Below are 13,277 nucleotides of genomic sequence, written 5' to 3' on the forward strand. Positions count from 1 at the left end.
GGAGCTGGAGGGTAAGGGAAAGGAGGGAAACTGAGCAGGGAAAAATTAGAGAGGAAGACAAACCATGAGAAACTCCTAACTCTGGGAAACAAACAAAGTGTTGCAGAAAGGAAGGAGGGTGGGGAGATGGAGTGACTGGGTGACGAGCACTAAGGAGGGCACTTGATGGCATGGCATGAGCACTGGGTGTTATACTATATGTTGGCAAATTGAATTTAAATAAAATATTAAAAAATAAAATAAAAAGGGAAAAATTTTTAATGAAATCTTAGGATTCCAGGCATATATTATAGATTTAAAACAATATGTAATTAGTCAAATCCTGTTCTTTCTGTCCCTACTCCAACCCCCTGGAGATGTTCTCCAGATTATGGAAAGGGAGAGCCAGAGAGAAATGAGATAAAAGTTATCTTTGGTGTCTTTGAGAAGGACTCCTGTGTCCTGTTTCCAGACCAGCCCTGGGGGAAGATCCCCAGAGAATTTGAGGATCTGAGAGCAAAGCAAACCAGGGACTTGCTAGCCAGGTGGGAAGGCTCCCAGAAGTCCTCTGTACCCCACATGGTGTAGGGACATCTGTGTGCCAAGAAGGGCAGGCCTACGCCAGCCTCACTCATTTCCCGGGCCCACCAAGGTGCCGCAGGACTCAGCAGAATGTTTTCCTCACTTGCCAAGAGTTGTCCGGATGTGGTGCTGACAACCAGCAGATCTGTGGAGGCCTTGCAGTAAGGGCAAGGAGATCCCACCAGCCGTGATCGGAATAGACTGCACAGAACAAAGGACATCTCAACAAACACCAGTGTGAAGAAGCAAGAAAGACAAGAATCAGACATGACCACTCTTAACTGAAGACCTTGCATGGGCAGATGGGGGAAATAGGCTGGATCCCACCACCACCACTCTTGATGCTCTGGCAGCATAAGCCCACCCCACCCCTGCACAGAATTTAGAAGGGGAGAAAGTAGGAAGGGGAGAAATCGGGGGTTTAACCTGAAATTGGCCAGGATGAAGTTTCTGCCACTAGATGGAATGAATAGTGACTGAAACGCAATCATAGAAAACCTCCCTGGTCAAGAGGATCTAGGCTAAAATAGGGAACCAGACCACAGCACAGAATGATTAGACCTTCAGAATATTTTTAGACAACTTAGCAAGACTACTGGAGATCCTGAAGCAAGTGAAGTGACAACCATTCCATCTAAATATTAAAGTATTGGGGTCTTTGGATATCTAGAGGTCTCAGGAACACCTAGGAGGGGGCATCTGGATCATGCATGCAGATGAGGAAAGAAGTGCAAGTGAGCCCGGGGCACCCTTTGGTGCAAGGATGCTGGACAAGTGGGAAGGGGGAGGGTACAACATGACACGGTGGTGCACCCTCTCCCTAAGAGGAGACACTGGAAATATCTATCTTCGCCGGCTACAAGCTACATCCCTCAGAGGAAGAACAGTGAGAAAAAACTTCACAGGCTTTGAGGAAGATGGAAAAAGTAGTTTTCTTTCTCCTTTTCCTATCCTGCTAAGAGTCTGGGAACTTAGATCTAGAGACAGGGAGGGAAGGAACTAGTGAGAATATTCACCCAATGGGGGCATCTGGGTGACTCAGTGGTTGAGCATCTGTCTTTGATTCAAATCCTGATCCCAGGGTCCCGGGATTGAGTCCTGCATCAGGCTCCCCATGGGGAGCCTGCTTCTCCTTCTGCCTATGTCTCTGCCTCTCTCTGTGTGTCTCTCATGAATAAATAAATATTTTTTAAAAAAAGAATATTCACCCAATGTCATGCAGGCCTGGCTTCAGGGAGACCTAACACCAGATTAAAAAAAAAAAAAAAAAGCCAACAGCAATCAAAAGCAAAGAGTAAAATTCCTCCTCTGTGGACAGCTAGAGACCAAAATGGACAAACTGATAGGAATGTGAGGTGAGAGGGAGGGTTTTGTTTGCTCCTGAATGTGTGGGGCTATGCCCTTCTGCCACGAATTTTCTTCTACCAAACAGGGTACTACAGGCTTTTTTTTTTTCCTATTTATCTGCTGAAATTAACTTTCATAGTAGAACATTAAAAAGTTAATAATTTATAGTTCCCAAAGTTTAATACTTCTCACTCAAGTAATTATAAATAAATATGAATTATATGTAAGGTCATATGCAAAGAGCAACAGGAATATATTTAAGGAGGCTATTTAAATACAAACTGCTAAGCATTTTTTCCCCTAGGGTGGCTTTTCCGAACTTGGTAGTAGAGCTATTCTTAGATCAAACTTTCATTAGAAATGCTACATCACCTTTTATAGAAGAATGCATTTTATAATGACAAAAATATACATACCGTTTTTACTGGGTGAATAGCGTAACTCCTCTTACTACCTATACCTGACATATTGAATACCCTATAAAATGGTGTAGTTTCTAGTAAATATGCCATAACTTACATCCAAATGAATATTTTCCCCTTCAGAAGTCTTCTTAGAAGCTATGCGATTATCACAATGACTCTGACATTGATCAGAGTTAACTTTCAGAACTCTGTTTTGAGAATAGCTGTCAGAGCTTAAAGCATGGTCTTTTATTTGTCCCTGGTAACGGGAAATATTTAGCATTTGAGGTCAATTTTTATTTGTTAAGAGCAAAAGAAGTCTCAGATCCATGATTATATGAGTCATTAAAACATTCATAATAAAATGATATCCTTATATGGATGACTAACTGGCCCTGGTGGCAACCCCCACCCCTCAAAAAAAGAAGAAGAATTCCAGCATAAATGTGGTATCACTGAACAAGTATATAACCTCCCAAGGAGACTACCACGGAGGACTGTTCATTTAGGTGTTGTATTGCTTAGTCAAACTTTTTTGGAGGGCTCCATACTTAACATGCATCCTATGTTGCCTTTGATAATCAATGAAACCAATATGAGGGACGCCTGGGTGGCTCAGCGGTTGAGCATCTGCCTTTGGTTCAGGGCGTGATCCTAGAGTCCAGGGATCAAGCTCCACATCGGGCTTCCTGCATGGAGCCTGCTTCTCCTTCTGCCTGTGTCTCTGCCTATTTCTCTGTGTCTCTCTTGAATAAATAAATAAAACCTTAAAAAGAAAAAAAGAAGAAATAGAGAAAAAAAGAAAGAAAGAAACCAATAAGAAAATCCAATCCAAGCATTTTCCTCTTTACCTAGGGCCCAACCCTAGTGTTTACCTGGCTGATTGGCCATCACACCCTAGGAAGACTGTCTATACGCACAGCATGAGCCATATCGGCCAACAGGGTAGCATAGTGACTGAAATGACAATCAAATACTGTCATAGTCTCTGCTGAAACAAGAACTCCATCTGCCACAGCCCTGTTAAGCCACTTAACCAGAGACTGAAGGGCTGAGTGATGCCTGCATTGAGAAACCCAACTAATCTAGTGAATACCTCTGAATAATGGAGTTCAGGGTAGCTATGTAGGATATTGGATCTGGACCATCACAGAAACCTACAGATCAGGGTCCACACGGCAATGCTACTTTATCTTATTTAGAATTGTGGTCTTTCATGAACAGAAATCTCACAGAGGAAGACATAGACATGGCCAACATGCACATGAGAAAATGCTCTGCATCACTTGCCATCAGGGAAATACAAATCAAAACCACAATGAGATACCACCTCACACCAGTGAGAATGGGGAAAATTAACAAGGCAGGAGACAACAAATGTTGGAGAGGATGTGGAGAAAAGGGAACCCTCATACACTGTTGGTGGGAATGTGAACTGGTGCAGCCACTCTGGAAAACTGTGTGGAGGTTCCTCAAACAGTTAAAAATAGACCTGCCCTACGACCCAGCAATTGCACTGCTGGGGATTTACCCCAAAGATACAGATGCAGTGAAACGCCGGGACACCTGCACCCCGATGTTTATAGCAGCAATGGCCACGATAGCCAAACTGTGGAAGGAGCCTCGGTGTCCAACGAAAGATGAATGGATAAAGAAGATGTGGTTTATGTATACAATGGAATATTACTCAGCTATTAGAAATGACAAATACCCACCATTTGCTTCAACGTGGATGGAACTGGAGGGTATTATGCTGAGTGAAGTAAGCCAGTCGGAGAAGGACAAACATTATATGTTCTCATTCATTTGGGGAATATAAATAATAGTGAAAGGGAATATAAGGGAAGGGAGAAGAAATGTGTGGGAAATATCAGAAAGGGAGACAGAACGTAAAGACTGCTAACTCTGGGAAACGAACTAGGGGTGTTGGAAGGGGAGGAGGGCGGGGGGTGGGAGTGAATGTGTGACGGGCACTGGGGGTTATTCTGTATGTTAGTAAATTGAACACCAATAAAAAATAAATAAATAAATAAATAAAATCAAATACAAAAAAAAAGAATTGTGGTCTTTTTACATCACTCTATCTTTAGTAAATACATGTTGTTCAAAAGCAGTCAACTTCTTACTTTCAGTTTCAAACATTTAACTATGATTGAGGAATCAAGATAGATATATAGATTCTGGTATCTCTCTCTGTTTGTTAAAAGTTCTACTTTTTAATAACACCTTAGGTGGACATATGTGCTTCAGTGACTTCTGCAAGGTTGTTAGGCCTAGACTGCAAGCTTAAATAGTTTGGAAAGCTAAAATAAATTAAATTAAATATTAATTAAATTAAATATTTGGAGTTACACAGAAGCACATCTAACTATGTCAGACTGGAACATAGAAAAAAATAAGGAGGGGTTGGCTCAGTCAGTGGTCAGTGGAGCGTGCAACTTGTAATCTCAGGGTTGTGGGTTCCAGCCCGATGCTGAGTGTAAAGATTACTTAAAAATAAAACCTTAAAAAAAAAAAAAAAAAAAGCCAAATAAGGAAAACAGGAACCTACACACAGAGGGACATAGCAAGGTGAAGAAATCAGTGACATCATCTTTATTTTAATTATTTTTAATGGAAAACATGAATGAACAATTTTAAATGATTTAAAATTTAAATGACTTAAAAGTCATTGTAAATGATTCCTCTCCAGATATTTTTTCTATTTATTCTCTAAAAGAACTTCAACTGTTATAACCATTGGCAATTTCAACAACTCTGCTGTTTTACTTCTCTGCTTTTTCTTGTTCTTCGCCATTGCTCAAGATTTACCTTTAAAGAAACTTCTGGAGACCCCTTACCGCATTAGATTCTGCAAAAGTATATTCTCAGATTACTAATGTCTCTTCCTGGAAAATCTAGATCTTTTTTTAAGATGAGATGTCTTCTATGAAACTGAATGGTTCTTCTCCAGTATAGTTTTGTTATAAAACTTGCCTATTTTAAACACACTACACAAATTTACATCTATTTAGGTTATTTTTGCAATTTTTATTAATTCTTTGCTATTCAGACCCAGAACTGGTTTACTGGTTTATTCCTAGTACCTGTGGATGTACAATGTTCATTTGGAAATAGAGTCTTTGCACATGTGATCCAATTAAGATGAAATCATACTAAATTACAGCAGGCTGTAAATCCAAGAACTGGTGTCTTTATAAGAGAAAAGAGACGGAGATTTGGATACAGAGAAATGGAGAAGAAAGCCATGTGATGACCTCGGCAGAAACTGGAATGAAGTGTCTACAAGCCAATGGCCAAGAGATTGCTGGAAGGCACAGAAGCTAGGAAAAGGCAAGGAAGTATTATTCTTCCCTGAAGCCATCACAGGTAGCATGACTCCGCTGACACCTTGATCTTGGACTTCTAGCTCCAAAACTATGAGAGAATACATTTCTGTTGTTTCAAGCCAGCCAGTTTGTAATAATTTGTTAAGGCGACCCTGGGACACCAGCATCACACAGCTGGTGAGTAAAGGGACCAGGGTTTGCTCTCAAATGCCTGCATCCCAAATATCAAGCACAACCCATAGTCCATGCTCTCAAGGGTGGTATTTGTTGTTACTTGATTCCCAAACCTACTCAGGGTTGCTCCAGACTTCATAAGCTAAGTAGAAGTATTAAGCCTGCAGAATTCAAGGTAAGAGTTACAGGTGCCCAAACTCCGTGTTATTGTCACTCAGAATTGACACATGGTGGCTGTATAGGGTGACAGAAAGAATGCTGAAGAGCCAAGTGCAGAGACCAATCGTGATATCCACCAGAATAGGGCTAGGGCAAGTCATTTCACCTCTCTGCCTCTCAGTTTCCTGCTCTGTCAGCAGTCGAACTAAGTATTCCATGTGATTCCAGACAACTGTGTAGCCAGCTGGCTGGACCCACTGACCCACCATGGGCTGTTTTTATTTTCACTTTTGTTCCTCCATTGGGTCTGCAAGTTTTATTTTGATTATTCATTTTTTAAAATGTTTTATCACCAGATTGGTCACATTCACATTTAAAGATTTCTTTCTTGTATCTCTCTGTTCATTCCTAGGCATCAGAAATTAAAATAATGGAACTATTTTGATTTCCATGCAGTGGCACAGTATTTCTTGCTCCTTCCGAGGTGACAGCAGCTCACACTTTTAAGGAGGGACCCAAGCCGGAACAATGCACTGGTAGCCACAGCAGGTGCAACAGCAGAACTGTTTCGAAATCAGAGCAATGAACCGTCTCCAAAATAAATATAGTTCAGTGATTAACTATTGAAACCATCCACCATGCAGAGTAATGTAAATACCCAAGTGGCTTGTTTTCCAGGATGACCTTTCTTTAAGAATGTAAAGTAGGCAAAAATGCATCTGCTTCTACAGCTGTGACTGAACAGAATCAAGCCAACTCCCCCAGTGACACATCCTGTCCAATCTGACAGGTGTGGAAAGTAGACATTCTTAGCTGTGAAGGACTATTTCACTTTGACTTGCCCTGCTTTGTGTGTGCCCAAAATAGTGCTATTTGTAAAGTGCTCTAAAATAAAAAATTAAATACAATTGAGGAACTTTCTAGGCACCCTCCTAAACACTGGTTCTGTTTCTTCTGTTGAGGCTCCAAGAGCGGAGGATTATGAAGAAGGTCACTGCATTCGAGAAGGATTCCACTCTCCCATGATTCTCTCCCAGACCTGGAGGTAGAGATCCCCGCAGACGCACAGCATCAAAATGACTTCCTTATGTCTTCCTAAATACACAGCCAGGATTGTTACCCATGTTATTATTGTTGTTGTTATCTTTGTCTTTTTTATTATTCCGGTGTAGGAGAATCTGATTTCCTGAGCTTCAATGTGAGATGTCCATGATTATATACACTTAACACACACATGCGCACACACATGAAATTGAGCTCTGAATTGATGAATAAATAAGTAATGTTTATTTAACTCTATAGGAGTTAAAATTAATAAATACTGAGTGAGTCCTATAACCAAGTACTCTCAGCAAGGTACTCTCAACAAAGTTTATTCTTTCAAAAAATAATTGATTCCAATTATGAAATAAATAAAGTCACAGGGATAAAAGGTACAGGGGATTCAGTCAATGGTATTGTAATAGCCTTGGATGGTGACAGATGGTAGCTACACTCGGGTTGAGCATAGTGTAACATCTAGTTATCGAATCATCTTGTTGTACACCTGAATCCAATGTAATGTTGTGTGTCCACTATACCTCAATTAAAAGTAAGTTAATAAATAATAATATTAAGGAAAAAAGATGATTGAATCCAGGACTAGAGTAGCAGTTAGAAGGTAATTAAAGTGACTGCTAACTGGATATGAGGTTTCATTTTGGGATGGTGAACATGTTCTGGAATTGGTGGTGATTGTTGCACAACTTTATGAATATACTAAAAACCACTGAATTATACACTTTAAAGAGGTGAATTTTATGGTATGTGAATTGTATCTCAATTTCTTTAAAGATAGTTAAAGAATAGCTAGTATGTGCCAAAGCCTGAGCTAGGCACTAGCCTTTTGAGCCACCTACTATGTGTCACACTCTTTACTAGGTCCTTTGCATTCATCCTCTTATTTAATCTGTATAACCTCCCTAGAGGGAGGGAGTTTTGGTACCCCATTTTACAGCTGAGGAAATGGATTCAGAGTCTCTTGCTTAAAATCACACATGTAAAATTAAGCAGAATCATGTGAAACTGCCATTTTGTAGGCTATTTTTGTGTTCAAACATCATCAGTTTCTTACAGCTCAATCTAATGAGTAGCTATATCTGTCCAAGTTCCTAACGGTGCACGTGGGAAAACCACTTTGGGGAGACGAGGCAATAAAGAACTATGAGACAGCCAGAGCCTAGCTCCCTGAATGACAGTGCACACCAGAAAGGGCTTCATGTGAACAATAAGCTTCTATTGCATGGAGCCACAGAGAACTTGAGTTTTGTCTGCTATCCCACTGGTACCACTTATCCTAACAAATATACCAGGGCTATGGAACTCCAGAGACTGTGTTCCTACCCACTGGTAATTTGCCTCTTTCAAGAAGTTTAGAGCCTGGTCACAGATACATGTACAACAGACTAGAATATACTAGAATCAAAGATAAAAACGGCTAAGTTCCATAAAGTGAAAGAAATGATAAATCATAGGGTTAATGTAATAGAGGACACACACACACAAAAAAAAACCAGTGGGTTAGCCTTTTAGCCAGATCCTCCATCTTCCAGTAACACACCAAGATGACCAACAAGAAGATAAGAGGAAGGGCTCCGGCTATATGTTCTCTAGGCCTTTTGGAAAATAGATTTGTTCTTTCAGCTGCATCCATGCAAGTGTACAAGACAGGTGATACGGTGGCCATCAAGGGAGTGAACACTGTTCAAAATGAAATGCCCCACAAACGTTACCATGGCAAAACTGGAAAAGTCTACAATGGTACCCAGCATGCTGTTGGCATTGCTGTAAACAAACAAGTTAAGGGCAGGAGGCTTGCCAAGAGAATCGATGTGCGTAGTGAGCATATTAAGCACTCTAAGAGCAGAGATAGATTGCTGAAGCCTCTGAAGGAAAATGACCAGAAAAAGAAGGAAGCCAAAGAGAAGTTACTTGGGTTCAACTGAAGTGCCTGCTGGCTCCATCCAAGAAGCACACTTTGTGAGAACCAACAGAAAGGAGCTTAAGTTGCTGAAACCCACTCCCTACAAATTCATGGCATGATAAAGTGTGTAAAAAAAAAAAAAAAAAAAGAGGGCAGTCTGGGTGGCTCAGCCGTTGAGCATCTGCCTTCGGCTCAGGTGGTGATCCCGGGGTCCTCGGATCCGGTCCCCGCATTGGGCTCCCTGCGTGGTGCCTGCTTCTCCCTCTGCCTGTGTCTCTGCCTCTCTCTGTGTGTCTCTCATGAATAAATAAATAAAACCTTTAAAAAAAAAGAAGACCTCTAAACTGTAAAATGTTTCTCCTAGTTGAGAAGTGTGATAGCCCCTCCCCCAAAGAAATATTTAAAGCAAAAACAAAGAGAAAACAGTGGCTTCCCGAAACAAAGGGCTTATTCTTCCTACAAAGTAACAAGCATGGAAGTGTGCGAACTAGGCTGGAATGCTGTCTCCATGATTCCACCAGGGACCCCACATACATCTACCTTTCCACTCCGCCATCCTTAGCTTGTGGCCTTCAAGTCAAAGGGCAAAGGCTCATGCTAATCAAAATCAATCCTTTTTTTTTTTTATAAGTTAATTTTCTTTTTTTTTTTTTTTAATTTATTTATTTATGATAGTCACCACAGAGAGAGAGGCAGAGACACAGGCAGAGGGAGAAGCAGGCTCCATGCACAGGGAGCCCGACGTGGGATTCGATCCCGAGTCTCCAGGATCACGCCCTGGGCCAAAGGCAGGCGCTAAACCGCTGCGCCACCCAGGGATCCCAGAACTAATCCTCTTTAAAGAGCTTCCTCTGAAGCCCCTCCTAGAAAGGACCACAAGGCCAGAACTGTCAGTGGCTGCTGTAGCTTCAAAGGAGAGGGTGAGGGATCCCTGGGTGGCGCAGCAGTTTGGCGCCTGCCTTTGGCCCAGGGCGCGATCCTGGAGACCCGGAATCGAATCCCACGTCGGGCTCCCGGTGCATGGATCCTGCTTCTCCCTCTGCCTGTGTCTCTGCCTCTCTCTCTCTCCGTGTGACTATCATAAATAAATAAAAATTTAAAAAAAAAAAAAAAGGAGAGGGTGAAATGTGATTGTTTTTAAGACGGTCACGTGTTCCACATTCACAAAATCAGAGTTCTCTTAGTAATGGAAAGTGGAAAATGAATATTAGGTCACACAGTCTGCCTCACAGAGGAAGAAAGTCCAAAAGCCTGAGGGGACAAAACATTGGCAAATGTCCACTACAAGGGGTGGCCAGAATTTGAACCCAGGTTTGATTGCTCCAGAGCCATTACTCTTAATCCCAAACCACACTGACTCCTTCATGCATGTATAGTCTAGAAAAACGTGCGTACTGTTTACCAGAACACAAGGATAGCATACCAGCTTCCTATCGCTGCTGAAGCTAATAACCACAAACTAGGTGACATAACACAGATTTCTTCTTTTACAGTTGTGGTGGCCACATGTCTCATGGAGTTTAAGTGCAAGATGTTGGAAGGGATGTTTCCTTTTGGAGGTTCTGAAAGGAGACCATGTTCCCTGGTCGTCTTGGCTTCCAGCCTCTGAGGGCCACTCACAGTCCTTAGCCCATGGCCCCCTCTAGAGTCCCTGCAACATCACACCTCCTGCTATAGTCAATTCTCCCTCTGCCTCCGTCTTGTAGGGGCCTTGGGATCCCATTTGCAGCCCATCCGGATAATCCAGGAAAACCTCCTCATCTCAAGGTCTTTAGCTGAATCACGATGGCCAAGTCCTTCTTACCACGTGAAGTACATTCCCAGGCTCCAGGGATTAGGATGTGGCTATCCTTAGTGGCCGTTATTCAGCCTGCCACAAACAGTACGTTATAAATTAATAAGTGCAAGAGAAAAAGGATGACAGCATTGGCAAGTGCTTTGAATAAAATGCTAAAGTAACATGTAGAATCTTAAAACAAACAAACAAAACCAGACTCTTAAATACAGAGAACAATCAAGCCATGTAACCAATACCACGGAAAGAGGTGGGTAGGTAAAGTTGATGGAGGGGATTAAGAGACACAAGCTTCCAGTCGTAAAATAAATAAGCCATGGAGATGAAAAGTACAGCATAGAGAATATAGTAAAAAATATAATAACGTGGTATGGTGACAGATGGCGATGACACTTGTCATGGTGAGCACGGAGCACAAAATTGTTGAATCAGTACATTATACACCCAAAACTAATATAAGATTGTATGTGAAGAGTACTTCAACAACACATTTTTTGTGATTAAAAAAAAATTATTGTTAAGAGAGCTCACGGAGAACCATAGGATTCAGAGGGTCGAAAGAGAGATACTGCTTGGCTAGGCAGAAAGAGGAGCACACACGTGATTTGGAAATGAGAAAAGTACTGCGGACATTCTAGGGAAGCAAGTCAAATAATCCGGACTAAGAATAGGCTGGGGCAGAGCTGGAAGGAAGAATCTAAGACCAGGAGACTTTGTGAGGGTTTATCTCTAAAGCTGGACAAAAGGAGATTCAAGATCACTCAGGCCCCTGGGGACGTCTGCTCGCAAGCATCCTGTGACCTGCTGTACACTTTCCAGTAGCATAGGCAGCTCCTGCCCCTCTGAAGCTGGGGGACCCACAGGCCAGGGGGAGGGGAAGCAAGAGAGCCAGCTGGAGCGCTCTCAGGGTGGTGCTGCCCTGCCCCTGAAATCGCAGGACCCCAAGAGGGAGCGGCTCTGTGCATTCGCACCCTAGGCCCCTTGCTAGCTCCTCTCCTAAACCCAGGCCTGGGGAGCTTCTAGATGAGCAAGGTTTGTCTGGGCCTTGCCCGGTACACCTGAACAATGTAGGACATTTTATTTTTTTTTATTTTATTTTTTAAAAAGATTTTATTTATTTATTCATGAGAGACATAGAGAGAGGGGCAGAGACATGGGCAGAGAGAGAAGCAGGCTTCCTGAGGGGAGCCCATGCGGGACTCCATCCCAGGACCCCAGTATGACGTTTTAAACTGTATACTTTATCAACCTTCCTCCTACCTTCCTCCTGCCCCTTGCAGACACTTTAGTTTCTGAGCCTAGACAGTTGTGCTGAAGCAAGACGTTCCCTCATGCAGGGGAGCCTGCAAACAGAAGCTGAAGGTTTCCCGCCATTTGCTTTCAGTTAACTCCCTTCACAGTCCATGTCCCTCAAAGATGTAAAAGGAGGCCCCGGGCGGCTGGATCCCCTCCTGCACAGGGGCCCCCCTGACCTCAAGCAGGTCTCTCTGAGGACTAAGGGAGTTGCGTAGGAGGCCGGGCCTCACAGCCCCGTGTGAGCCTCCTCCTGTGGACGGCCCCTGCACGCCCCAGGTTAACGTGGTGGAGAAACGAGGCAAGCTGACGAAGAAATAAGGCTTGCAGCTCTCCAAGTCTGAACAGGAGTGCTTGCTTTCATTACTTTTAAAAATATGTTGCGGGCACCTGGATGGCTCAGTGGTTGAGCATCTGCCTTCCACACTCAGGTTGTGATCCCGGGGTCGTGGGATCGAGTCCCTCATCACGCTCCCTGCAGGGAGCCTGCTTCTCCCTCTGCCTGTGTCTCTGCCTCTCTCTGTGTCTCTCATAATAAGGAAATAAAAATAAAATCTTAAAAAAAAAAAAAACATGTTGTTTCTCCTGAGGAAGTTATCCCAGGGAAAGGACAAAGCGGCCCTAAAATGCAGAAGAAAGAAGCCCAGGGATATGCCTGTTGCCCACAAAGACTGGGAAGGGGGGCCAGTCTGGAGGATTGCTGATTGGCCCTTGGGCAGAGTTTCTCAACCCAGAAACTATTACGTATGGGGTGGAGTAATTCTTTTTCTTTTTCTTTTTCTTTTTCTTTTTTTAAGAGTTTATTTATTCATGAGAGACACAGAGAGAGAGGCAGAGACATAGGCAGAGGAGAAGCAGGCTCCACGCAGGGAGCCCGATGCGAGACTCCATCCTAGGACCCTGGGATCACGACCTGTGCCAAAGGCAGATGCTCAACCACTGAGCCACCTGGGTGCCCCATGGGAGAAGTAATCTTTTGTTGTGGGGCTCTTCTGTGCGTTGTAAAATGGGAAACAGCATCCCTAGCTTCTACTGGATGCCAATGACACCCCTCCCCCAGTCCTGACAACCAAAAAACAGCTCCAAACATTGCCACATATCCTCCAGGAGGCAAAACATTCCCCACTTGAGAATTGCAGCTTTGGGGAGCTGACTTAATCAGAGTGACTTTGCCATCCTAGGACATTCATTCCTGGGAATTCTGAATAAGAAGAAAGATGACATATCACAGAGCAATAACTCATCATTCGAGT

The 13,277-nt window shown here is 42.9% G+C and overlaps 1 pseudogene; it reads left to right on the forward strand.

Moving 5' to 3' along the window:
• The first annotated feature begins 1,357 nt into the window (after positions 1–1,357).
• Positions 1,358–9,055, forward strand: LOC140631432 (large ribosomal subunit protein eL21-like; annotated as a pseudogene).
• Positions 9,056–13,277: the final 4,222 nt, after the last annotated feature.

The sequence above is a fragment of the Canis lupus genome, chromosome 4 (assembly GCF_048164855.1).
Source record: "Canis lupus baileyi chromosome 4, mCanLup2.hap1, whole genome shotgun sequence".
In the NCBI taxonomy this organism is placed as follows: Eukaryota; Metazoa; Chordata; class Mammalia; order Carnivora; family Canidae; genus Canis; species Canis lupus.